We start from the raw sequence: 25,332 nt of genomic DNA, 5'->3' as shown, positions 1-25,332 counted from the left end.
ACCGATTGCGCCACTGGAGCTATTGAAGCTTGAAAAAAATGTCCAAACACCTTCGTCTTTAGTTAGACCTATCATTCAACTTGTTCCATGTTTTTTTTCTGATTACAGCAGTGATCCTCAAATCTGGCTTGGGAGATCCACTTTCCTGCAGAGATTAGCTCCAAACCTAATCAAACAAAACTACCTGTGATTTTCTATTGATCCTGTTGACATTGATTAGCAAACTCAGATGTGTTTGATTAGGGTTAGAGCTAAACACTGCAGGAAAATTGATCTGCAGCTGAATTTGAGGATCACTGGATTACAGCAATCTTGTTTATAACAGATCTTTTATATTATCCAATGAACTTTGCGGCTACTGAAATGCTTCATGCTTGTCACTTGACACACCGCGGCCACGATAACATCGTATGACACATGGATCACACAAAGTTCATGCACGAAGCTCACTACTAACAAGCTGATTATCTGAAACAGTTGTGTTAATAAAGAGAGACATGCAAAATACGCAAAGATTGGGGGCTCGCGGACTGGAATTGGGAACCTCTGTTCTAACTGATTACAGCAATCTGTTTATATTACCCCATGCACTCTTTAGTTACTAGCATTCTAGAGCCTTGATCCAGGTGAGGCTCAAACTCATAACCTCAACAGTGCTCTGCTGCCTTACAAGTACCAGGCACTGACTGATCGCGCCACAACCACATTAACAAACGCTATGCTCTTTAGTTAGACTTATCATTCAAATTGTTCCAATGGTTTTCTTCTAGCTGATCTAAGCAATCTGGTTTCCAACAGATCTTTTTTATTATCCCATGCACTCTGTAGCTACTTAAATGCTGCTTGCTTTCTAAAACTTTGCTCCAGGTGAGGATCGAACTCACAACCTCGGCATTGCTCTGCTACGTACTGTCTTATAAGTACCGCGCGCTAACAGATTGTGCCACTGGAGCTATTGAATTTTGAAAAAAGGTCCAAAGACCACCGTCTTTAGTTAGACCTATCGTTCAACTTGTTCCATGGTTTTTTTCTGATTACAGCAGTGATCCTCAAATCTGGCTCGGGAGATCCACTTTCCTGCAGAGTTTAGCTCCAACCCTATTCAAACAAAACTACCTGTGATTTTCTATTGATCCTGTTGACATTGATTAGCAAACTCAGATGTGTTTGATTAGGGTTAGAGCTAAACACTGCAGGAAAATTGATCTGCAGCTGAATTTGAGGATCACTGGATTACAGCAATCTTGTTTACAACAGATCTTTTATATTATCCAATGAACTTTGCGGCTACTGAAATGCTTCATGCTTGTCACTTGACACACCGCGGCCACGATAACATCGTATGACACATGGATCACACAAAGTTCATGCACGAAGCTCACTACTAACAAGCTGATTATCTGAAACAGTTGTGTTAATAAAGAGAGACATGCAAAATGCGCAAAAATGGGGGGCTCGCGGACTGGAATTGGGAACCTCTGTTCTAACTGATTACAGCAATCTGTTTATATTATCCCATGCACTCTGTAGCTACTTAAATGCTGCTTGCTTTCTAAAACTTTGCTCCAGGTGAGGCTCGAACTCACAACCTCGGCATTGCTCTGCTACGTACTGTCTTATAAGTACCGCGCGCTAACCGATTGCGCCACTGGAGCTATTGAATTTTTAAAAAAAGTCCAAACACCACCGTCTTTAGTTAGACCTATCATTCAACTTTTTCCATGTTTTTTTTCTGATTACAGCAGTGATCCTCAAATCTGGCTCGGGAGATCCACTTTCCTGCAGAGTTTAGCTCCAACCCTAATCAAACAAAACTACCTGTGATTTTCTATTGATCCTGTTGACATTGATTAGCAAACTCAGATGTGTTTGATTAGGGTTAGAGCTAAACACTGCAGGAAAATTGATCTGCAGCTGAATTTGAGGATCACTGGATTACAGCAATCTTGTTTACAACAGATCTTTTATATTATCCAATGAACTTTGCGGCTACTGAAATGCTTCATGCTTGTCACTTGACACACCGCGGCCACGATAACATCGTATGACACATGGATCACACAAAGTTCATGCACGAAGCTCACTACTAACAAGCTGATTATCTGAAACAGTTGTGTTAATAAAGAGAGACATGCAAAATGCGCAAAAATGGGGGGCTCGCGGACTGGAATTGGGAACCTCTGTTCTAACTGATTACAGCAATCTGTTTATATTATCCCATGCACTCTGTAGCTACTTAAATGCTGCTTGCTTTCTAAAACTTTGCTCCAGGTGAGGCTCGAACTCACAACCTCGGCATTGCTCTGCTACGTACTGTCTTATAAGTACCGCGCACTAACCGATTGCGCCACTGGAGCTATTGAATTTTTTTAAAAAGTCCAAACACCACCGTCTTTAGTTAGACCTATCATTCAACTTTTTCCATGTTTTTTTTCTGATTACAGCAGTGATCCTCAAATCTGGCTCGGGAGATCCACTTTCCTGCAGAGTTTAGCTCCAACCCTAATCAAACAAAACTACCTGTGATTTTCTATTGATCCTGTTGACATTGATTAGCAAACTCAGATGTGTTTGAATAGGGTTAGAGCTAAACACTGCAGGAAAGTTGATCTGCAGCTGAATTTGAGGATCACTGGATTACAGCAATCTTGTTTACAACAGATCTTTTATATTATCCAATGAACTTTGCGGCTACTGAAATGCTTCATGCTTGTCACTTGACACACCGCGGCCACGATAACATCGTATGACACATGGATCACACAAAGGTCATGCACGAAGCTCACTACTAACAAGCTGATTATCTGAAACAGTTGTGTTAATAAAGAGAGACATGCCAATTGCGCAAAGATGGGGGGCTCGCGGACTGGAATTGGTAATCCTCTGTTCTATCTGATTACAGCAATCTGTTTATATTATCCCATGCACTCTGTGGCTACTTACATTCTAAAGCCTTGATCCAGGTGAGGCTCAAACTCACAACCTCAGCATTGCTCTGCTATGTACTGTCTTATAAGTACCGTGCGCTAACCGATTGCGCCACTGGAGCTATTGAAGCTTGAAAAAAATGTCCAAACACCTTCGTCTTTAGTTAGAGCTATCATTCAACTTGTTCCATGTTTTTTTTCTGATTACAGCAGTGATCCTCAAATCTGGCTTGGGAGATCCACTTTCCTGCAGAGATTAGCTCCAACCCTAATCAAACAAAACTACCTGTGATTTTCTATTGATCCTGTTGACATTGATTAGCAAACTCAGATGTGTTTGATTAGGGTTAGAGCTAAACACTGCAGGAAAATTGATCTGCAGCTGAATTTGAGGATCACTGGATTACAGCAATCTTGTTTATAACAGATCTTTTATATTATCCAATGAACTTTGCGGCTACTGAAATGCTTCATGCTTGTCACTTGACACACCGCGGCCACGATAACAGCGTATGACACATGGATCACACAAAGTTCATGCACGAAGCTCACTACTAACAAGCTGATTATCTGAAACAGTTGTGTTAATAAAGAGAGACATGCAAAATACGCAAAGATTGGGGGCTCGCGGACTGGAATTGGGAACCTCTGTTCTAACTGATTACAGCAATCTGTTTATATTACCCCATGCACTCTTTAGTTACTAGCATTCTAGAGCCTTGATCCAGGTGAGGCTCAAACTCATAACCTCAACAGTGCTCTGCTGCCTTACAAGTACCAGGCACTGACTGATCGCGCCACAACCACATTAACGGACGCTATGCTCTTTAGTTAGACTTATCATTCAAATTGTTCCAATGGTTTTCTTCTAGCTGATCTAAGCAATCTGGTTTCCAACAGATCTTTTTTATTATCCCATGCACTCTGTAGCTACTTAAATGCTGCTTGCTTTCTAAAACTTTGCTCCAGGTGAGGATCGAACTCACAACCTCGGCATTGCTCTGCTACGTACTGTCTTATAAGTACCGTGCGCTAACCGATTGCGCCACTGGAGCTATTGAATTTTGAAAAAAAGGTCCAAAGACCACCGTCTTTAGTTAGACCTATCATTCAACTTGTTCCATGGTTTTTTTCTGATTACAGCAGTGATCCTCAAATCTGGCTCGGGAGATCCACTTTCCTGCAGAGTTTAGCTCCAACCCTAATCAAACAAAACTACCTGTGATTTTCTATTGATCCTGTTGACATTGATTAGCAAACTCAGATGTGTTTGATTAGGGTTAGAGCTAAACACTGCAGGAAAATTGATCTGCAGCTGAATTTGAGGATCACTGGATTACAGCAATCTTGTTTACAACAGATCTTTTATATTATCCAATGAACTTTGCGGCTACTGAAATGCTTCATGCTTGTCACTTGACACACCGCGGCCACGATAACATCGTATGACACATGGATCACACAAAGTTCATGCACGAAGCTCACTACTAACAAGCTGATTATCTGAAACAGTTGTGTTAATAAAGAGAGACATGCCAATTGCGCAAAGATGGGGGGCTCGCGGACTGGAATTGGTAATCCTCTGTTCTATCTGATTACAGCAATCTGTTTATATTATCCCATGCACTCTGTGGCTACTTACATTCTAAAGCCTTGATCCAGGTGAGGCTCAAACTCACAACCTCAGCATTGCTCTGCTATGTACTGTCTTATAAGTACCGTGCGCTAACCGATTGCGCCACTGGAGCTATTGAATCTTGAAAAAAATGTCCAAACACCTTCGTCTTTAGTTAGAGCTATCATTCAACTTGTTCCATGTTTTTTTTCTGATTACAGCAGTGATCCTCAAATCTGGCTTGGGAGATCCACTTTCCTGCAGAGATTAGCTCCAACCCTAATCAAACAAAACTACCTGTGATTTTCTATTGATCCTGTTGACATTGATTAGCAAACTCAGATGTGTTTGATTAGGGTTAGAGCTAAACACTGCAGGAAAATTGATCTGCAGCTGAATTTGAGGATCACTGGATTACAGCAATCTTGTTTATAACAGATATTTTATATTATCCAATGAACTTTGCGGCTACTGAAATGCTTCATGCTTGTCACTTGACACACCGCGGCCACGATAACAGCGTATGACACATGGATCACACAAAGTTCATGCACGAAGCTCACTACTAACAAGCTGATTATCTGAAACAGTTGTGTTAATAAAGAGAGACATGCAAAATACGCAAAGATTGGGGGCTCGCGGACTGGAATTGGGAACCTCTGTTCTAACTGATTACAGCAATCTGTTTATATTACCCCATGCACTCTTTAGTTACTAGCATTCTAAAGCCTTGATCCAGGTGAGGCTCAAACTCATAACCTCAACAGTGCTCTGCTGCCTTACAAGTACCAGGCACTGACTGATCGCGCCACAACCACATTAACGAACGCTATGCTCTTTAGTTAGACTTATCATTCAAATTGTTCCAATGGTTTCTTCTAGCTGATCTAAGCAATCTGGTTTCCAACAGATCTTTTTTATTATCCCATGCACTCTGTAGCTACTTAAATGCTGCTTGCTTTCTAAAACTTTGCTCCAGGTGAGGATCGAACTCACAACCTCGGCATTGCTCTGCTACGTACTGTCTTATAAGTACCGCGCGCTAACCGATTGCGCCACTGGAGCTATTGAATTTTGAAAAAAAGGTCCAAAGACCACTGTCTTTAGTTAGACCTATCATTCAACTTGTTCCATGTTTTTTTTCTGATTACAGCAGTGATCCTCAAATCTGGCTCGGGAGATCCACTTTCCTGCAGAGTTTAGCTCCAACCCTAATCAAACAAAACTACCTGTGATTTTCTATTGATCCTGTTGACATTGATTAGCAAACTCAGATGTGTTTGATTAGGGTTAGAGCTAAACACTGCAGGAAAATTGATCTGCAGCTGAATTTGAGGATCACTGGATTACAGCAATCTTGTTTACAACAGATCTTTTATATTATCCAATGAACTTTGCGGCTACTGAAATGCTTCATGCTTGTCACTTGACACACCGCGGTCACGATAACATCGTATGACACATGGATCACACAAAGTTCATGCACGAAGCTCACTACTAACAAGCTGATTATCTGAAACAGTTGTGTTAATAAAGAGAGACATGCAAAATGCGGGGCTCGCGGACTGGAATTGAGAACCTCTGTTCTAACTGATTACAGCAATCTGTTTATATTATCCCATGCACTCTGTAGCTACTTGCATTCTAAAGCCTTGCTCCAGGTGAGGCTCAAACTCATAACCTCAACAGTGCTCTGCTTCCTTACAAGTACCAGGCACTGTCTGATCGCGCCACAACCACATTAACGAACGCTATGCTCTTTAGTTAGACTTATCATTCAAATTGTTCCAATGGTTTTCTTCTAGCTGATCTAAGCAATCTGGTTTCCAACAGATCTTTTTATTATCCCATGCACTCTGTAGCTACTTAAATGCTGCTTGCTTTCTAAAACTTTGCTCCAGGTGAGGCTCGAACTCACAACCTCGGCATTGCTCTGCTACGTACTGTCTTATAAGTACCGCGCGCTAACCGATTGCGCCACTGGAGCTATTAAATTTTTAAAAAAAGTCCAAACACCACCGTCTTTAGTTAGACCTATCATTCAACTTTTTCCATGTTTTTTTTCTGATTACAGCAGTGATCCTCAAATCTGGCTCGGGAGATCCACTTTCCTGCAGAGTTTAGCTCCAACCCTAATCAAACAAAACTACCTGTGATTTTCTATTGATCCTGTTGACATTGATTAGCAAACTCAGATGTGTTTGAATAGGGTTAGAGCTAAACACTGCAGGAAAGTTGATCTGCAGCTGAATTTGAGGATCACTGGATTACAGCAATCTTGTTTACAACAGATCTTTTATATTATCCAATGAACTTTGCGGCTACTGAAATGCTTCATGCTTGTCACTTGACACACCGCGGCCACGATAACATCGTATGACACATGGATCACACAAAGTTCATGCACGAAGCTCACTACTAACAAGCTGATTATCTGAAACAGTTGTGTTAATAAAGAGAGACATGCCAATTGCGCAAAGATGGGGGGCTCGCGGACTGGAATTGGTAATCCTCTGTTCTATCTGATTACAGCAATCTGTTTATATTATCCCATGCACTCTGTGGCTACTTACATTCTAAAGCCTTGATCCAGGTGAGGCTCAAACTCACAACCTCAGCATTGCTCTGCTATGTACTGTCTTATAAGTACCGTGCGCTAACCGATTGCGCCACTGGAGCTATTGAATCTTGAAAAAAATGTCCAAACACCTTCGTCTTTAGTTAGAGCTATCATTCAACTTGTTCCATGTTTTTTTTCTGATTACAGCAGTGATCCTCAAATCTGGCTTGGGAGATCCACTTTCCTGCAGAGATTAGCTCCAACCCTAATCAAACAAAACTACCTGTGATTTTCTATTGATCCTGTTGACATTGATTAGCAAACTCAGATGTGTTTGATTAGGGTTAGAGCTAAACACTGCAGGAAAATTGATCTGCAGCTGAATTTGAGGATCACTGGATTACAGCAATCTTGTTTATAACAGATATTTTATATTATCCAATGAACTTTGCGGCTACTGAAATGCTTCATGCTTGTCACTTGACACACCGCGGCCACGATAACAGCGTATGACACATGGATCACACAAAGTTCATGCACGAAGCTCACTACTAACAAGCTGATTATCTGAAACAGTTGTGTTAATAAAGAGAGACATGCAAAATACGCAAAGATTGGGGGCTCGCGGACTGGAATTGGGAACCTCTGTTCTAACTGATTACAGCAATCTGTTTATATTACCCCATGCACTCTTTAGTTACTAGCATTCTAAAGCCTTGATCCAGGTGAGGCTCAAACTCATAACCTCAACAGTGCTCTGCTGCCTTACAAGTACCAGGCACTGACTGATCGCGCCACAACCACATTAACGAACGCTATGCTCTTTAGTTAGACTTATCATTCAAATTGTTCCAATGGTTTTCTTCTAGCTGATCTAAGCAATCTGGTTTCCAACAGATCTTTTTTATTATCCCATGCACTCTGTAGCTACTTAAATGCTGCTTGCTTTCTAAAACTTTGCTCCAGGTGAGGATCGAACTCACAACCTCGGCATTGCTCTGCTACGTACTGTCTTATAAGTACCGCGCGCTAACCGATTGCGCCACTGGAGCTATTGAATTTTGAAAAAAAGGTCCAAAGACCACTGTCTTTAGTTAGACCTATCGTTCAACTTGTTCCATGGTTTTTTTTCTGATTACAGCAGTGATCCTCAAATCTGGCTCGGGAGATCCACTTTCCTGCAGAGTTTAGCTCCAACCCTAATCAAACAAAACTACCTGTGATTTTCTATTGATCCTGTTGACATTGAATAGCAAACTCAGATGTGTTTGATTAGGGTTAGAGCTAAACACTGCAGGAAAATTGATCTGCAGCTGAATTTGAGGATCACTGGATTACAGCAATCTTGTTTACAACAGATCTTTTATATTATCCAATGAACTTTGCGGCTACTGAAATGCTTCATGCTTGTCACTTGACACACCGCGGCCACGATAACATCGTATGACACATGGATCACACAAAGTTCATGCACGAAGCTCACTACTAACAAGCTGATTATCTGAAACAGTTGTGTTAATAAAGAGAGACATGCAAAATGCGCAAAAATGGGGGGCTCGCGGACTGGAATTGGGAACCTCTGTTCTAACTGATTACAGCAATCTGTTTATATTATCCCATGCACTCTGTAGCTACTTAAATGCTGCTTGCTTTCTAAAACTTTGCTCCAGGTGAGGCTCGAACTCACAACCTCGGCATTGCTCTGCTACGTACTGTCTTATAAGTACCGCGCACTAACCGATTGCGCCACTGGAGCTATTGAATTTTTTTAAAAAGTCCAAACACCACCGTCTTTAGTTAGACCTATCATTCAACTTTTTCCATGTTTTTTTTCTGATTACAGCAGTGATCCTCAAATCTGGCTCGGGAGATCCACTTTCCTGCAGAGTTTAGCTCCAACCCTAATCAAACAAAACTACCTGTGATTTTCTATTGATCCTGTTGACATTGATTAGCAAACTCAGATGTGTTTGAATAGGGTTAGAGCTAAACACTGCAGGAAAGTTGATCTGCAGCTGAATTTGAGGATCACTGGATTACAGCAATCTTGTTTACAACAGATCTTTTATATTATCCAATGAACTTTGCGGCTACTGAAATGCTTCATGCTTGTCACTTGACACACCGCGGCCACGATAACATCGTATGACACATGGATCACACAAAGTTCATGCACGAAGCTCACTACTAACAAGCTGATTATCTGAAACAGTTGTGTTAATAAAGAGAGACATGCCAATTGCGCAAAGATGGGGGGCTCGCGGACTGGAATTGGTAATCCTCTGTTCTATCTGATTACAGCAATCTGTTTATATTATCCCATGCACTCTGTGGCTACTTACATTCTAAAGCCTTGATCCAGGTGAGGCTCAAACTCACAACCTCAGCATTGCTCTGCTATGTACTGTCTTATAAGTACCGTGCGCTAACCGATTGCGCCACTGGAGCTATTGAATCTTGAAAAAAATGTCCAAACACCTTCGTCTTTAGTTAGAGCTATCATTCAACTTGTTCCATGTTTTTTTTCTGATTACAGCAGTGATCCTCAAATCTGGCTTGGGAGATCCACTTTCCTGCAGAGATTAGCTCCAACCCTAATCAAACAAAACTACCTGTGATTTTCTATTGATCCTGTTGACATTGATTAGCAAACTCAGATGTGTTTGAATAGGGTTAGAGCTAAACACTGCAGGAAAGTGGATCTGCAGCTGAATTTGAGGATCACTGGATTACAGCAATCTTGTTTACAACAGATATTTTATATTATCCAATGAACTTTGCGGCTACTGAAATGCTTCATGCTTGTCACTTGACACACCGCGGCCACGATAACAGCGTATGACACATGGATCACACAAAGTTCATGCACGAAGCTCACTACTAACAAGCTGATTATCTGAAACAGTTGTGTTAATAAAGAGAGACATGCAAAATACGCAAAGATTGGGGGCTCGCGGACTGGAATTGGGAACCTCTGTTCTAACTGATTACAGCAATCTGTTTATATTACCCCATGCACTCTTTAGTTACTAGCATTCTAGAGCCTTGATCCAGGTGAGGCTCAAACTCACAACCTCAGCATTGCTCTGCTATGTACTGTCTTATAAGTACCGTGCGCTAACCGATTGCGCCACTGGAGCTATTGAATCTTGAAAAAAATGTCCAAACACCTTCGTCTTTAGTTAGAGCTATCATTCAACTTGTTCCATGTTTTTTTTCTGATTACAGCAGTGATCCTCAAATCTGGCTTGGGAGATCCACTTTCCTGCAGAGATTAGCTCCAACCCTAATCAAACAAAACTACCTGTGATTTTCTATTGATCCTGTTGACATTGATTAGCAAACTCAGATGTGTTTGAATAGGGTTAGAGCTAAACACTGCAGGAAAGTGGATCTGCAGCTGAATTTGAGGATCACTGGATTACAGCAATCTTGTTTACAACAGATATTTTATATTATCCAATGAACTTTGCGGCTACTGAAATGCTTCATGCTTGTCACTTGACACACCGCGGCCACGATAACAGCGTATGACACATGGATCACACAAAGTTCATGCACGAAGCTCACTACTAACAAGCTGATTATCTGAAACAGTTGTGTTAATAAAGAGAGACATGCAAAATACGCAAAGATTGGGGGCTCGCGGACTGGAATTGGGAACCTCTGTTCTAACTGATTACAGCAATCTGTTTATATTACCCCATGCACTCTTTAGTTACTAGCATTCTAAAGCCTTGATCCAGGTGAGGCTCAAACTCATAACCTCAACAGTGCTCTGCTGCCTTACAAGTACCAGGCACTGACTGATCGCGCCACAACCACATTAACGAACGCTATGCTCTTTAGTTAGACTTATCATTCAAATTGTTCCAATGGTTTTCTTCTAGCTGATCTAAGCAATCTGGTTTCCAACAGATCTTTTTTATTATCCCATGCACTCTGTAGCTACTTAAATGCTGCTTGCTTTCTAAAACTTTGCTCCAGGTGAGGATCGAACTCACAACCTCGGCATTGCTCTGCTACGTACTGTCTTATAAGTACCGCGCGCTAACCGATTGCGCCACTGGAGCTATTGAATTTTGAAAAAAGGTCCAAAGACCACCGTCTTTAGTTAGACCTATCATTCAACTTGTTCCATGGTTTTTTTCTGATTACAGCAGTGATCCTCAAATCTGGCTCGGGAGATCCACTTTCCTGCAGAGTTTAGCTCCAACCCTAATCAAACAAAACTACCTGTGATTTTCTATTGATCCTGTTGACATTGATTAGCAAACTCAGATGTGTTTGAATAGGGTTAGAGCTAAACACTGCAGGAAAGTTGATCTGCAGCTGAATTTGAGGATCACTGGATTACAGCAATCTTGTTTACAACAGATCTTTTATATTATCCAATGAACTTTGCGGCTACTGAAATGCTTCATGCTTGTCACTTGACACACCGCGGCCACGATAACATCGTATGACACATGGATCACACAAAGTTCATGCACGAAGCTCACTACTAACAAGCTGATTATCTGAAACAGTTGTGTTAATAAAGAGAGACATGCCAATTGCGCAAAGATGGGGGGCTCGCGGACTGGAATTGGTAATCCTCTGTTCTAACTGATTACAGCAATCTGTTTATATTACCCCATGCACTCTTTAGTTACTAGCATTCTAAAGCCTTGATCCAGGTGAGGCTCAAACTCACAACCTCAGCATTGCTCTGCTATGTACTGTCTTATAAGTACCGTGCGCTAACCGATTGCGCCACTGGAGCTATTGAATCTTGAAAAAAATGTCCAAACACCTTCGTCTTTAGTTAGACCTATCATTCAACTTGTTCCATGTTTTTTTTCTGATTACAGCAGTGATCCTCAAATCTGGCTCGGGAGATCCACTTTCCTGCAGAGTTTAGCTCCAACCCTAATCAAACAAAACTACCTGTGATTTTCTATTGATCCTGTTGACATTGATTAGCAAACTCAGATGTGTTTGATTAGGGTTAGAGCTAAACACTGCAGGAAAATTGATCTGCAGCTGAATTTGAGGATCACTGGATTACAGCAATCTTGTTTACAACAGATCTTTTATATTATCCAATGAACTTTGCGGCTACTGAAATGCTTCATGCTTGTCACTTGACACACCGCGGCCACGATAACAGCGTATGACACATGGATCACACAAAGTTCATGCACGAAGCTCACTACTAACAAGCTGATTATCTGAAACAGTTGTGTTAATAAAGAGAGACATGCAAAATGCGGGGCTCGCGGACTGGAATTGAGAACCTCTGTTCTAACTGATTACAGCAATCTGTTTATATTATCCCATGCACTCTGTAGCTACTTGCATTCTAAAGCCTTGCTCCAGGTGAGGCTCAAACTCATAACCTCAACAGTGCTCTGCTTCCTTACAAGTACCAGGCACTGTCTGATCGCGCCACAACCACATTAACGAACGCTATGCTCTTTAGTTAGACTTATCATTCAAATTGTTCCAATGGTTTTCTTCTAGCTGATCTAAGCAATCTGGTTTCCAACAGATCTTTTTATTATCCCATGCACTCTGTAGCTACTTGCATTCTAAAGCCTTGCTCCAGGTGAGGCTCAAACTCACAGTGGTGTTTTGAATATTTTTTTAAGATTCAATAGCTCCAGTGGCGCAATCGGTTAGCGCGCGGTACTTTTAAGACAGTACGTAGCAGAGCAATGCTGAGGCTGTGAGTTTGAGCCTCACCTGGAGCATAGTTTTAGAAAGCAAGCAGCATTTAAGTAGCTACTGAGTGCATGGGATAATATAAACAGATTGCTGTAATCAGTTAGAACAGAGGTTCCCAAATCCAGTCCGCGAGCCCCCCTTCTTTGCGTATTTTGCATGTCTATCTTTATTAACACAACTGTTTCAGATAATCAGCTTGTTAGTAGTGAGCTTCGTGCATGAACTTTGTGCGATCCATGTGCGTTACAGTGTTATCGTGGCCGTGGTGTGTCAAATGACAAGCATGAAGCATTTCAGTAGCCGCAAAGTTCATTGGATAATATAAAAGATCTGTTGTAAACAAGATTGCTGTAATCTAGTGATCCTCAAATTCAGCTGACGAGATCAACTTTCCTGCAGTGTTTAGCTCTAACCCTATTCAAACACATCTGAGTTTGCTAATCAATGTCAACAGGATCAATAGAAAATCACAGGTAGTTTTGTTTGATTAGGGTTGGAGCTAAACTCTGCAGGAAAGTGGATCTCCCGAGCCAGATTTGAGGATCACTGCTGTAATCAGAAAAAAGTCATGGAACAAGTTGAATGATAGGTCTAACTAAAGACGGTGGTGTTTGGACTTTTATTCAAGATTCAATAGCTCCAGTGGCGCAATTGGTTGGCGCGCGGTACTTATAAGACAGTACGTAGCAAAGCAATGCCGAGGTTGTGAGTTCGAGCCTCACCTGGAGCAAAGTTTTAGAAAGCAAGCAGCATTTAAGTAGCTACAGAGTGCATGGGATAATAAAAAAGATCTGTTGGAAACCAGATTGCTTAGATCAGCTAGAAGAAAACCATTGGAACAATTTGAATGATAAGTCTAACTAAAGAAGACTGTACTTGTTAATGCGGTTTTGGAGCAATCAGTCAGTGCCTGGTACTTGTAAGGCAGCAGAGCAGTGCTGAGGTTATGAGTTTGAGCCTCACCTGGAGCAATGCTTTAGAATGCAAGTAGCTACAGAGTGCATGGGATAATATAAACAGATTGCTGTAATCAGTTAGAACAGCGGTTCCCAATTCCAGTCCTCGCGCCCCAAGTTGAATGATAAGTCTAACTAAAGAGCATGGTGTTTGGAAATTTGAACAACTGTTTCAGATAATCAGCATTTTGGTAGTGTTCATTGCTCCCCACTCCCTGTGCAGGGGAAATCTGTTGAAGTTTACTTCACTTTGGAACATTCATTCACAGAGCTGCACTGCACTATGTTGTCACATATGGACAAATGTGACATCATATAGCTCTGTAAATAAATACAACTTAAAATAACTTCTCTCATACTCCACTGCACTTTGAATGGAACATATAAGTTTGTGTCGAACTAGAATCATGGTTGGATATCCTGTGATGTCCACTTCGCAGGGCACTTACGTTGGAATAGAATAAATGTCTGAAGTGATAAGCATAACATACAACATGTGCAGAGCAGGGGCCACAAGGACTGGGATTGAGAACCGCTGAGTTAGAGGAAAGTTCACTGGAAGTCGTGAAATACTAGTCTAACTAAACCCTTTGACCCATAGTCTAAATTAACCCTTTGACCCAATATTTCTGTACCCCCGGGACTACAGTCACATATATGGGATTTAGAATGTTCATTGACGTCACATAGCAACTAAATTCAAACTGACCTTTTGTGCTTTATCTGACACCGAATCAGAGAGAGAAATGCACTGCTCGTGTCATATTATAACAACTATGCAGTGTTTTTAACCACATAATATTTATTGTAGATTTTAGATTTTAGATTAGTTTAAGTGCTCATAAGTAATAGTAAAGCAAAACATTTAGAGCTTGTAAAATACACAGAGATGTCTATAGAAGCAACAGTAACAATCCATTCAAATATAATTTGCAGATGTGTTTTATTCATATCAAATACACATAGTGTAAGTAACTAAAAGTTCACTCTATTTTTCGCCCATTTCTTGGCCACTTATTACTTGAATTAATGTGCTGTAAAGGACTTCCTGAACTGCAGTGTGAATAAACATGGTGGCAACCCTTCTCACATTACAGATCAAGATACTTTAGTATATTTTTTAAATGACAAAACACACTCATTTACATGACATTCATTTTGATTATCTCTTTGGGGATATACAAGGGTGTCTTTGGGACATAAATCAATAGAAATATCATTTTGACAATATAAATATCGCTTTCTGCTGAACAGCTCTTCAATAAGATTAGATTTTTGTGCCAAGGATAGGGCACGGTGAAGATCATATAATTTAACTGTGACATTTGGTTTTCTATTTTAGTGCATTATTTATTTGTTCTAAGTTCAGCATGAAGAGGGATATATTAAATATTTAATTTGGACTCAGTTCCACATTAGTCACTAGAAATGGAGAGCAAAACGAGCAAAATATGCTTTACCTGCTTTACCTTCTCGACCCACACACATTCTTTAGCATTATTCCCATCAAATCCACTAACAATTATTTCCATCTTAGACTCAGATTATTGATTCTGGCTTGCTCAGGCACTTACAAGGGTTCTTCAGATAAAATTAGGGCACTGACCTCAGCATGATACTCTTTCAGATGGTGGACTGCAATTTTTAATGGACATTTATTAACACAGTTTAAATGCGCTGGTTTTACTAATAACTCTGGAAACTGAAAGTAGTTTCGCTCTTTGGTGAGCTTGAAACACAGTGAACAGTGTGTATTCTTAAATTCTTAAGCATTTTGCTTCAATAATACATCAAATAAGGGTGCGTTCGCACTTGGCATGTTTTGTTCAATTAAAACAAACTCTGGTGCGATTGCTCTGTTAGTTTGGTTCGTTTGAGCATGTGTGAATGCTGCCATCTGAACCCTGGTGAGCACCAATCAAGCGGACAGAGACCAATATTTTCAGCTGTCTTTGTCCACTTGTTTAGTGCTTCCAACAAACTCTGTTGTAGTTCGAATGATATATGAACGCAACATGGACCAAATACTTCTAAACGAACCAAAAACAGGATGTAATGACACGATGATATTCTATGCAACATGATTTGATGACATGGTATAACCAAAACCAAATGAGCAGAGGCCAAACATGCAGCAGCAATGTGGCAAAGTGCCTTTAATGACGTCCTTGTGAGTCTGGAGGTGATGAAAATAAAACTATATATACTGTAGGGTGTATTCACATCAGGAATGTCCATTAGTTCACTTGCTTTGGTCCGGAACAAATACAGTGTTGATTTTTTTGCTTAGTGCGGTTTGCTTTTACACTGCCCTTTTTGCAAGTGAACCAGACATTGTAAACAGAAATACACGTGTGCTAAGGTCATCCATTTATTGGGAAGAAACTCTCAAACAGGGAATGAGCATCATATAAAACGATGTCATACAATGCTGTAATTATGACTGGCTGGAAATAATATCTATAGATATAAAACACTTAAAGCATAACACAATGTTAGGTTAAACATTCAATAAATGAGTGCTATTAGGCACATATTCAAATGTCTGTGCGGAGAATGGAGAGTAAGTTTGAGTTTGTATGCAATGCAAATTAATTGTAGTGAACCTATAGATCTAATAATAATAACAATAATGATAATAACAATGGTAATAATTAAATTAATTAATTGGAAATGACAAATCCTCTCGACATCACCTAATGCTTTTTTTTTTTATATATATCTCTGGCTATTGTTCATATACAGTAGTGTTGTTTTTGATGGCCTGTTTTAATTTTAGTTTTAGTCTAGTCTTCGTGTGAATCTGTCATTTTATTTTTTTATTAGTTGTAGTCACGTTCATACTCTTTTTAGTCTAGTCTAATTTTAGTCAACGAAAACTGATGACATTTTCGTCTAGTTTTAGTCAACGATAACTGATGATATTATAGTCTAGCTTTAGTAGATGAAAACTGATGACATTTAGTCTAAATTGTATTTTAGTCTCTTTTAATGCCATTTTATTTAACTCAGTTAATACTACCTAGTAGTACAGACGAAACAAAATTTTTCTTTTAACCAAACCCATTTCAAACAAGGCTATCTTACTATTAGGGCTGGTAATTTAATGTGTTAATTAGATTAATTAATTATGGAGAAAAATAGCGTTTGAAATGTATTAATGCATTTAACGCACTTGCCCTGCCAAAGACCTATGTGGATCCTCTGCCATTTCATACAGTCGATTAATGACTAGTATGAAGCAGGGAAACAACTTTAACTCAGAGGGAGTGTCAGCCACATTAAAAAAGTTAACAGCTTAAGTCATTTGTGGATTAATGCGTATTGGAGAAGCAAACCATTTAAAATGATTCAGTTAGATTTGTTGAACTGGTTCAAAAAGATCCAGTTACATTGAACGATTCGTTCGCGAACCGGATATCAATACACTGCAGAGTTTTGAACTCTCTCACAACAGACACGGAAGAGAAGACAATGCGGAATAAAGTCGTAGTTTTTGCTATTTTTGGACCAAAATGTTTTTTCGATGCTTCAAAAAATTCCTTCCCTCTGATGTCACATGGACTACTTTGATGATGTTTTTCATACCTTTCTGGACATGGACTGTATACTGTACACACAGCTTCACTGGAGGGACTAAGAGCTCTCTGACTACAGTCGTGGCCAAAAGTTTTGAGAATTACTTAAATATTAGTTTTCAAAAAGTTTGCTGATAAAATGCTGTTAGATCTTCGTTTCAGTTGTTTCTGTGATGTACTGAAATATAATTACAAGCACTTCATACGATACAAAGGCTTTTATCAACAATAACATGACATTTATGTCAGTATTTGCAGTGTTGGCCCTTCTTTTTCAGGACCTCTGCAATTCGACTGGGCATGCTCTCAATCAACTTCTGGGCCAAATCCTGACTGATAGCAACCCTTCTTTCATAATAACTTCTTGGAGTTTGTCAGAATTAGTGGGTTTTTGTTTGTCCACCTGCCTCTTGAGGATTGACCACAAGTTCTCAATGGGATTAAGATCTGGGGAGTTTCCAGGCCATGGACAAAAAATTGCAGCATTTTCGTCCCGAGGGACTTAGTTATCACTTTTGCCTTATGCCACGGTGCTCCATCGTGCTGGAAAATGCCTTGTTCTTCACCAAACTGTTGTTGGATTGTTGGAAGAAGTTGCTGTTGGAGGGTGTTTTGGTACCAATCTTTATTCATGGCTGTGTTTTTGGGCAGAATTGTGAGTGAGCCCACTCCCTTGGATGAGAAGCAACCCCACACATGAATGGTGTCAGGATGCTTTACTGTTGGCATGACACAGGACTGATGGTAGCGCTCACCTTTTCTTCTCCGGACAAGCCTTTTTCCAGATGCCCTAAACAATCGGAAAGGGGCTTCATCAGAGAATATGACTTTGCCCCAGTCCTCAGCAGTCCATTCACTATACTTTCTGCAGAAGATCAATCTGTCCCTGATGTTTTTTTTTGGAGAGAAGTGGTTTCTTTGCTGCCCTTCTTGACACCAGGCCATCTTCCAAAAGTCTTGGCCTCACTGTGTGTGCAGATGCGCTCACACCTGCCTGCTGCCATTCCTGAGCAAGCTCTGCACTGGTGGCTGCACACCATCATGGTTAACAATGGAAGAACAATGATTTCAAGCATCACCCTCCTTTTAACACTGTCTAACCCAATCAGCCTGACATAATGATCTTCAGCATTGTGCTCGTCTACATTCTCACCTGAGTTAACAAGACCATTACTGAAATGATCTCAGCAGGTCCTTTAATGACAGCAATCAAATGCAGTGGAAAGGTTTTTTTGGGATTAAGTTCATTTTCATGGCAAAGAAGGACTATGCATTTCATCTGATCACTCTTCATAACATTCTGGAGTATATGCAAATTGCTATTATAAAAACTTAAGCACCATCTTTTCCAATTTCCAATATTTATGTAATTCTCAAAACTTTTGGCCACGACTGTAAATCTAAAATATCTTAAACAGTGTTCCGAAGATGAAGGGAGGAACGACATGAGCGTGAGTCGTTAATGACATAATTTTGATTATTGGGTGAACGATCCCTTTAATCAATAAGACAATTACCACCACCTTCTGGCAGTTTTAGTTTATTATTTAGAGTATCATTTCATTAAAGAAATAATTTAATATTTTCATAGTAATAATAATAAAATTAAGAAAATAAATTATTAAAGTTATAGTTAACCCAACTAAAAATGACTAAAAATTATTTACTCACATGATCCAAAATAGTATATGTAACAAAATATTTCTTGCTGAACCTACTTTTTGCAATCTCTTTTTGATGCTTTGCTCAACAATGACTTTAAATTATCTTTTCAGAGTTATTTCTTCAAATTTGACGTGCGATTAGTTAATCACCACATCATGTAATTAATTAGATTAAAAATTGTAATCGCTTACCAGCCTTAATAATCCATTAAATGAATGAATCCCACTGCCAAATCTACACGATTACCACTATTTGCTTTTAAAGACATTAAGTGTCTTAATTTTCATGTATTTCCAAGCTCCGGGGGGTTAATGTTTAAGCTCTTGTATGTTCAATTAAACATTAGACATCTGGATTGCTTTGTGTGTATTTGAGCACTGAGAACTGATCGCGCGCTACATATGAGAACTGAAGGAGTTGAGAGTGGACGAGAGAGCTTCTATCAGCATGATTTCACCTATCCTGCCTTCACTAACTTTAAACTAATCGCCAGCTAATTGTGACTCCAGGGAAATAACGGATGTCTGGTCACCTTATCCCTACCCCTTCGGGTGCTGAGATCATTGTTTCAGATCGTTTGTTCATGTTTTGTTAGTCTATCCATCAACCGTGGCTGCCATACCAAGACTAGATATTCCTTTAGTCCTCAAATAACATTATAGTCCTGTCTTGTCATGTTAACAAAGATGCGGCATAAATTCATAGTTTTTATCATTAGATACTAGTTTTAGCTAGTCAACTTCATGTCTTAGTCACTTGAAAAAATGTTAGTAAACAAATATTTTTTGTCCTCGTCTTATTAACACTGTTGAAAAGTGGGTGTTAATAGAACAGAGCCAGGCCAAATTCTTATTGAGCTTCTTAAAACGGTGCCTACATTACTATTTGGCTAATAATTTACATTCTCAAAAGGAGAAAATTTAGATTTGATATTGACATTAAGGGCTCTCACAGTCAAACTTATATTTGAGATTTCCTTCTCCCCTGTGATTTAATAGTAAATCCATTGCTTCTAATAATTGAAAATGTCAGATTCGTGCAGCGGGGCTGGTTAAATGTCACTCCAAATTTTTTCAGTGACATTGGGGTTTGCTGAGGATGATGAGAACATGGAATAAAACAGTGGTCACTCAGGACTAGTGGTCTTTTGGTTGACTTGCTTATTTGAGTCATAGAGCTGTCTGGATGGATCAAAACAGATGCATCTTCACTGATAACAAGTGTACAAACAAGACTGATGTGACTTATTTATTGGATTACAATACAAATGAAAATGACGATTATTACAGTCCTGGTGCCATGTGACATACGCCATTGAGTAAATTAAGACAAACTATATTAATATAACAGAGTTCAGTGCTTCAAGAGATGGGAATTTGTAGTCATATTTACATAATATAATTGCTTATAGAGAGGATGAAATTAGACATTTAATGAACTGTAGGCGGGCATTAGGCCAATGTTTCACATCATAGTTTTATGCATCATTGAATTAAATCAGTAAACAATACTGTAAACAATAAAGTAAACAATACAGTAAACATGAGATCTGCTAGAACTTATGGAAAATTTGCTCAGTGCTGATATGTAGCAAAAAGGTTTTAGCTGTATTTAGCTAGAGATACCTTGCTGAAATGTAGCAGGATCTCAGGAGTGATTGAACAGCACAATTATGTTTGACTGCTTCTTAGAACTGCTCCAGCCTTTGGGATCAAACCACCTCAACAATCACATTCATCACAGACCTTAGACAACATCCAGACTGGGCATTACCTTAGGACAGGCTGACAAGGTCAACCATGTCAGCCATTTGGTGTATGCTTGTGTGATTAGGCTCAAATGCTTTGCAAAGTCTTAGCATGTCTCACATTTCATGTATCTATAATGACTCTGTAATTAGTTGTCAATGGAATACTACAGTATTTACACAGAAATGTATCATAATACACTGAGAAAATAGTCTACTTCTTTTAATGTTCTGACTAATACAAACTGAGTCACAAGAGAAACACAGTTTAATTTTTATTATATTGTTTTTAAAACAAACTCAAATAATTTTAGTGGATTATAATGGATTGGCAGAAATCCATTATTAAACATCAGAAACTAAAAAAAAAAGAAAATAAAAAGAAAATCTTTATAGTGTGATGAATAAGAAAAACATTTTGAACAGTTTAGTATTCAGAATTATTCCCCTAAAATGAATACATCATAAAAATCTGAGTTTTAGACTTAAGGTAATAATAATGATACACTTCAACACCAAAACACATTACTTTCAACACCACAACATTAACATTAACTGTGGGATGTACATTGATTAAATCAACATTAATTCAGATGGGTTTCAAATTCATTTATTTTATTAATGACACTATGAGCATTGAGGCACAGTCTAAAGGCATGTAAATTGTGAATCTGTTCACTACTGATCTAAAACACGGCAAAGTTAGTTTAACAGCATAAAAATTATTTACAGTGCAGACTTTTTCAGGCTCACATTGAAAAGGTATCGATTTGAAAGCAACAACAATAAAATAACAATAAAAGTCATAGCGACGATGATCTAGATAATGCAAACAAAATTGGCTGTTATTTATCAGGATACCTCAGAGAGCCATCAAGCAAACATTTTAACCTTTCTCTCTGTGTTGGTCTTGTTTTCTCTTCAGCCTAAGCAGGTGGTCTCTCATACCATTCACTTTCTCATTTCCTTCTTTTTATGTTGCTTGCTGTGCCCTTACAGCCCTGGCGATCACACCCGCAAGTTATGCACTCTTTTTCCATTCACTATACTTCAGTATCCATTATCCATTATTATTCATTATATTATTATTATCATTGTCAATGGCCCTCTATCATTCTGGTCTATTCATCTCTCTCTAAATGGTTCCCTTTATGGGAGTTTATATAAAGCTCAAAACAAAAGTGTCCACAAGTCTGAACAGAGTTTATAAGAGATGAACTGAACTTTTATTGTGTGCTGATTTTCCATTTTCATTCAGCCACACATATTCTCAACCAATGCTCATTGAAAATCTGTGCCCGTGTATGCAAAATTATATTGTGTAACCTCTTGACCTTTTTGTGGCATAATCATAGTGAAATGTCCTCTAAAGGTCCTGCTAAAAGGTTAATGCTCTATCATGTTTGAAAATAATCCCTTTTTTTCAAATTCTTAACTTGAAACCTTTTTTTATAAATATATTATTGCAAAGCAATGTTAAGGTAATGTAATGTTAATCGTATACCCAATAATCTAAGATCTTTTTTTGCCGACTTTTTGTGGGTATAAAGAATCTTTTTTCAACCAGTGCTTTCCCCCCCTTTAAATAAAGTAATACACAAACACACATCTATATGGTGTGTATGAGTAAATTCAAATTATTTGTAGATTCAGTTTGCTGCTCAGCTCTCCAAGAAATAACATTGTTCAGCTTTAGTTCTTTCTCCATTACAGCACTACTTGTTGCAGATAAAAAGCTTTTATTAAGCCCTAAACCTAACTGATAAAGTTATCAAAAGCATGGTAATCATAATTTGTGTAAAACGGAGTTGTTGTTTTACTACCGCTAGTGTTCATTTCAGCTGGAAACTGAAGTGAACTCTTGGTTTAGGTAGAGGTAAATTTTTTCCAGTGAGCCTGTTACACATTCTGTCATTGCAATCTGAAGACTCTCTCTTCTCTCTGTGCAAATTGCAGAACAAGGCAGTGTTTAAATGAAGCTACGTTAGAATTAGAGTCATTTATGCCCATCATCCTGCACTCTTCTCCAGTTTGCACACAACAGTGCTGCCATTTTTACACATAACATAAAGACTCTGTGTATACAATGGTGACTGTTTGCAGTCTGTTCCCTTCATTATATTTTTCTCTTTTCACTCCTTAAGCTGCCAAAGATAGACCTATTTCATATTTTGAATTAGAAATAATCTGGATATAGATTATCCTTTTTCTTTTCTTTTTTGCACTGTTTCAGCACATTGTTTTTTTGTGTGTGTATTTGGTAGTACAATTCCTTCTATAAACATAATAATTGTCTCTGGTGCCAGATCTGCAACATTTATAAGCTCCATATGGTGATTCAGTTGCATGGACATAATGAATTCTTGTAATAATAACTCAGTATGAAAACAGTCTTCACTTCAGTGGTCTCTCCTTGGCTGAGTGAAACAGAGGAATGGAATGGCTGAATCTTGACAGCATTCAGTAAATGGTTTCTTTAATGACATTGGTGGAGAAGGTCTGGTTGCTGCAGATGCTGATAGAGTGTCTGGTGAGAACACGCTTCTGTTTCTTATGGCGGCATGGCAGGATTAAGTAGCGAAGTGTGGAAAAAAAAATTAGCCGGTAATTGGCTGAGACAAGGTTGTACAGGATGGGGTTGATGGCCGAGCTGACATAAAAGAGCACATTGGTGCACATGTAGAAATAGTGGTAGAAATCGAAGAGAGCACTGTGGAAGAAGAAGAAAAAAAAAAACAGTTAGTGTTAGTGCAGCATTATCATGCATATAATTCTTTTTTTTTTTTCAGCTTTTTAAAAAATCTGAACCAGAATCAGAATTTTGTGAATAAAACGTGTTACCAAATCAATATTATTGTAAAACAATGTAAAGGTAATGGTTTATAAATTTTTTTTAATTCTGTTACAATTTGTAATTTAAAATATTGTTTAAGTGTTTGGCTTTAAAACAGGAGATTCTGTGATTGTACCTGAAGAGTGCAAGCCCTCACATGATGTGCTGTGTGAAGTACAGACTGAGCCAAATGTCAACACATCCCACCTCTGTATAGCCAGATGAGATGCGACTGGATAACCAGTGTGTTGCTAGTAGTTTTGATGGATTAAGACTAGCAATCAAGGTAAAGACGATTGCAGTGGCATACAGGAGTCGTACAGTAAGCACGACCGAGTCCGTACAGTCGTACAGTAAGCATGCGTGTGTCTGTTATATTAATGTGTGTATGAGTGCTCTTGACTCACTGATCGCAAATTGTGGTTATGCACAAGCACTTCTGTAAATTCATGTTGTTACCACACACATACCGAATAATGCTGTATTTAGTTATTTATGCTGTATTTTGCTGTATTTAGTTATTCTGAATCCATCCGTGTACTGTAGTAAATATCTGCAATCAGCAGACGGTTGATTTTTGGAGTTATTGGCATCTCCAAGTGGTCCTGTTCGGTATAGCAACTTGACTTCTCTTAAATGTAAAAAAGCCCTTTGCTGTTGCACTGTACCTATACTATACAAACTATATACGATGTGGATTTTTTTTTATTTTTTATTCTTTTTTCTTTCTTTCATATGTGCTTATGGGCTCCTCATCATTTGGTTCTTTGCTGTCCTTTTGGAGTTTCTAAGTGTCCTTATTTGGAAAGACATCCAAATTTATCTTGAAAAAAGCTTGGAGAATTTTTTATTTTTTTATTTACTTTGCTGGAAATAGCAAATAATGACAAAAGGAACATTTGAAACAAGATAAATGATCTATGCTTAATTTCATGATTTCATGTGCGATTAATCTTTTGAATTTATTGAATTTTCAAATTTTAATCTACTGACAGTCCTAGTATAAACAAACATGATGACAATGATCTTCAAATCTCAGTGTTCTGTTGTACTTCTCTCTCCATTATTGCACTACATGTTGCAGATAAAAAACTTTTATTCAGCCGTGAGCAATTTTTGCTAATGTCTATATGACTCTTGGTTAGTTTATATGTATTTTATCTTTCCCCTAAAACATGCTTTTTCTCTCTGTCTTAATTTCCCTACAACATTCAGAAATCCTTATTTGTCATGCCATATAATATCTTTTTATTAATACTTTTATTCAGCAAGGATGCATAACATTGCTAAAAAGTTACAGTATAAAGACATTGACATTGTGAGAAAAAAAAATATTTCACATAAATGCATTCTTTGTGAGTATACTGTAGGTGACATTCTTTCAAATACACTGAAACAAAATATCTGACTAATTTTAACCCCGAAATTATTGTATATAGAATGTTTCTTTATATGCTATGTCCCATGTAAATCTGCTTGTTTGTGATGGCTTTAATGTGCTCTATGTGATTATTTTGACTGCTGTGCTAAAAGAGAGAGATATTTTTCCAGGAATAACTGAGAGGGAAAAAAAGATGTTGAATAATGATTTGAGTTTATGTGAGTAATATTAATGTGAAATGCTTCAAATGAAGCTTGTGTCTGACCTGCCCAACAATGAAACTGTGTTTTGACTACACTTTGTAGATGTCATATTCATAATCTATTATCCTTGTGATATTTGATCATATTAGGATTATGAT

The 25,332-nt window shown here is 38.6% G+C and overlaps 10 non-coding genes and 1 pseudogene across 10 annotated transcripts; 1 reads left to right on the top strand and 10 right to left on the bottom strand.

Moving 5' to 3' along the window:
• Positions 1 to 859: 859 nt before the first annotated feature.
• Positions 860 to 953, bottom strand: trnai-uau (transfer RNA isoleucine (anticodon UAU)). Its single transcript has 2 exons — positions 916 to 953; positions 860 to 895 (listed from the first exon to the last, which is right to left on the bottom strand). It is a non-coding gene; the product is annotated as a tRNA-Ile (tRNA).
• A 608-nt stretch (positions 954 to 1,561) lies between these two features.
• Positions 1,562 to 1,655, bottom strand: trnai-uau (transfer RNA isoleucine (anticodon UAU)). The gene is made up of 2 exons: positions 1,618 to 1,655; positions 1,562 to 1,597 (listed from the first exon to the last, which is right to left on the bottom strand). It is a non-coding gene; the product is annotated as a tRNA-Ile (tRNA).
• A 608-nt stretch (positions 1,656 to 2,263) lies between these two features.
• On the bottom strand, positions 2,264 to 2,357 carry trnai-uau (transfer RNA isoleucine (anticodon UAU)). The gene is made up of 2 exons: positions 2,320 to 2,357; positions 2,264 to 2,299 (listed from the first exon to the last, which is right to left on the bottom strand). It is a non-coding gene; the product is annotated as a tRNA-Ile (tRNA).
• Positions 2,358 to 3,888: 1,531 nt separating this feature from the next.
• trnai-uau (transfer RNA isoleucine (anticodon UAU)) lies at positions 3,889 to 3,982 on the bottom strand. Its single transcript has 2 exons — positions 3,945 to 3,982; positions 3,889 to 3,924 (listed from the first exon to the last, which is right to left on the bottom strand). It is a non-coding gene; the product is annotated as a tRNA-Ile (tRNA).
• Positions 3,983 to 5,513: 1,531 nt separating this feature from the next.
• trnai-uau (transfer RNA isoleucine (anticodon UAU)) lies at positions 5,514 to 5,607 on the bottom strand. The gene is made up of 2 exons: positions 5,570 to 5,607; positions 5,514 to 5,549 (listed from the first exon to the last, which is right to left on the bottom strand). It is a non-coding gene; the product is annotated as a tRNA-Ile (tRNA).
• Positions 5,608 to 6,435: 828 nt separating this feature from the next.
• On the bottom strand, positions 6,436 to 6,529 carry trnai-uau (transfer RNA isoleucine (anticodon UAU)). Its single transcript has 2 exons — positions 6,492 to 6,529; positions 6,436 to 6,471 (listed from the first exon to the last, which is right to left on the bottom strand). It is a non-coding gene; the product is annotated as a tRNA-Ile (tRNA).
• Positions 6,530 to 8,060: 1,531 nt separating this feature from the next.
• trnai-uau (transfer RNA isoleucine (anticodon UAU)) lies at positions 8,061 to 8,154 on the bottom strand. Its single transcript has 2 exons — positions 8,117 to 8,154; positions 8,061 to 8,096 (listed from the first exon to the last, which is right to left on the bottom strand). It is a non-coding gene; the product is annotated as a tRNA-Ile (tRNA).
• A 610-nt stretch (positions 8,155 to 8,764) lies between these two features.
• Positions 8,765 to 8,858, bottom strand: trnai-uau (transfer RNA isoleucine (anticodon UAU)). The gene is made up of 2 exons: positions 8,821 to 8,858; positions 8,765 to 8,800 (listed from the first exon to the last, which is right to left on the bottom strand). It is a non-coding gene; the product is annotated as a tRNA-Ile (tRNA).
• Positions 8,859 to 11,081: 2,223 nt separating this feature from the next.
• trnai-uau (transfer RNA isoleucine (anticodon UAU)) lies at positions 11,082 to 11,175 on the bottom strand. The gene is made up of 2 exons: positions 11,138 to 11,175; positions 11,082 to 11,117 (listed from the first exon to the last, which is right to left on the bottom strand). It is a non-coding gene; the product is annotated as a tRNA-Ile (tRNA).
• Positions 11,176 to 13,447: 2,272 nt separating this feature from the next.
• Positions 13,448 to 13,541, top strand: trnai-uau (transfer RNA isoleucine (anticodon UAU)). Its single transcript has 2 exons — positions 13,448 to 13,485; positions 13,506 to 13,541. It is a non-coding gene; the product is annotated as a tRNA-Ile (tRNA).
• A 9,471-nt stretch (positions 13,542 to 23,012) lies between these two features.
• Positions 23,013 to 25,332, bottom strand: part of LOC113071014 (neurotensin receptor type 1-like) — a 28,004-nt pseudogene continuing 25,684 nt past the window's right edge.

The sequence above is a fragment of the Carassius auratus genome, unplaced genomic scaffold (assembly GCF_003368295.1).
Source record: "Carassius auratus strain Wakin unplaced genomic scaffold, ASM336829v1 scaf_tig00005711, whole genome shotgun sequence".
Lineage (NCBI taxonomy): Eukaryota > Metazoa > Chordata > Actinopteri > Cypriniformes > Cyprinidae > Carassius > Carassius auratus.
The sequence above is the reverse complement of the archived record's forward strand: the minus strand, read 5'-3'. Positions and strand labels throughout refer to the sequence as shown.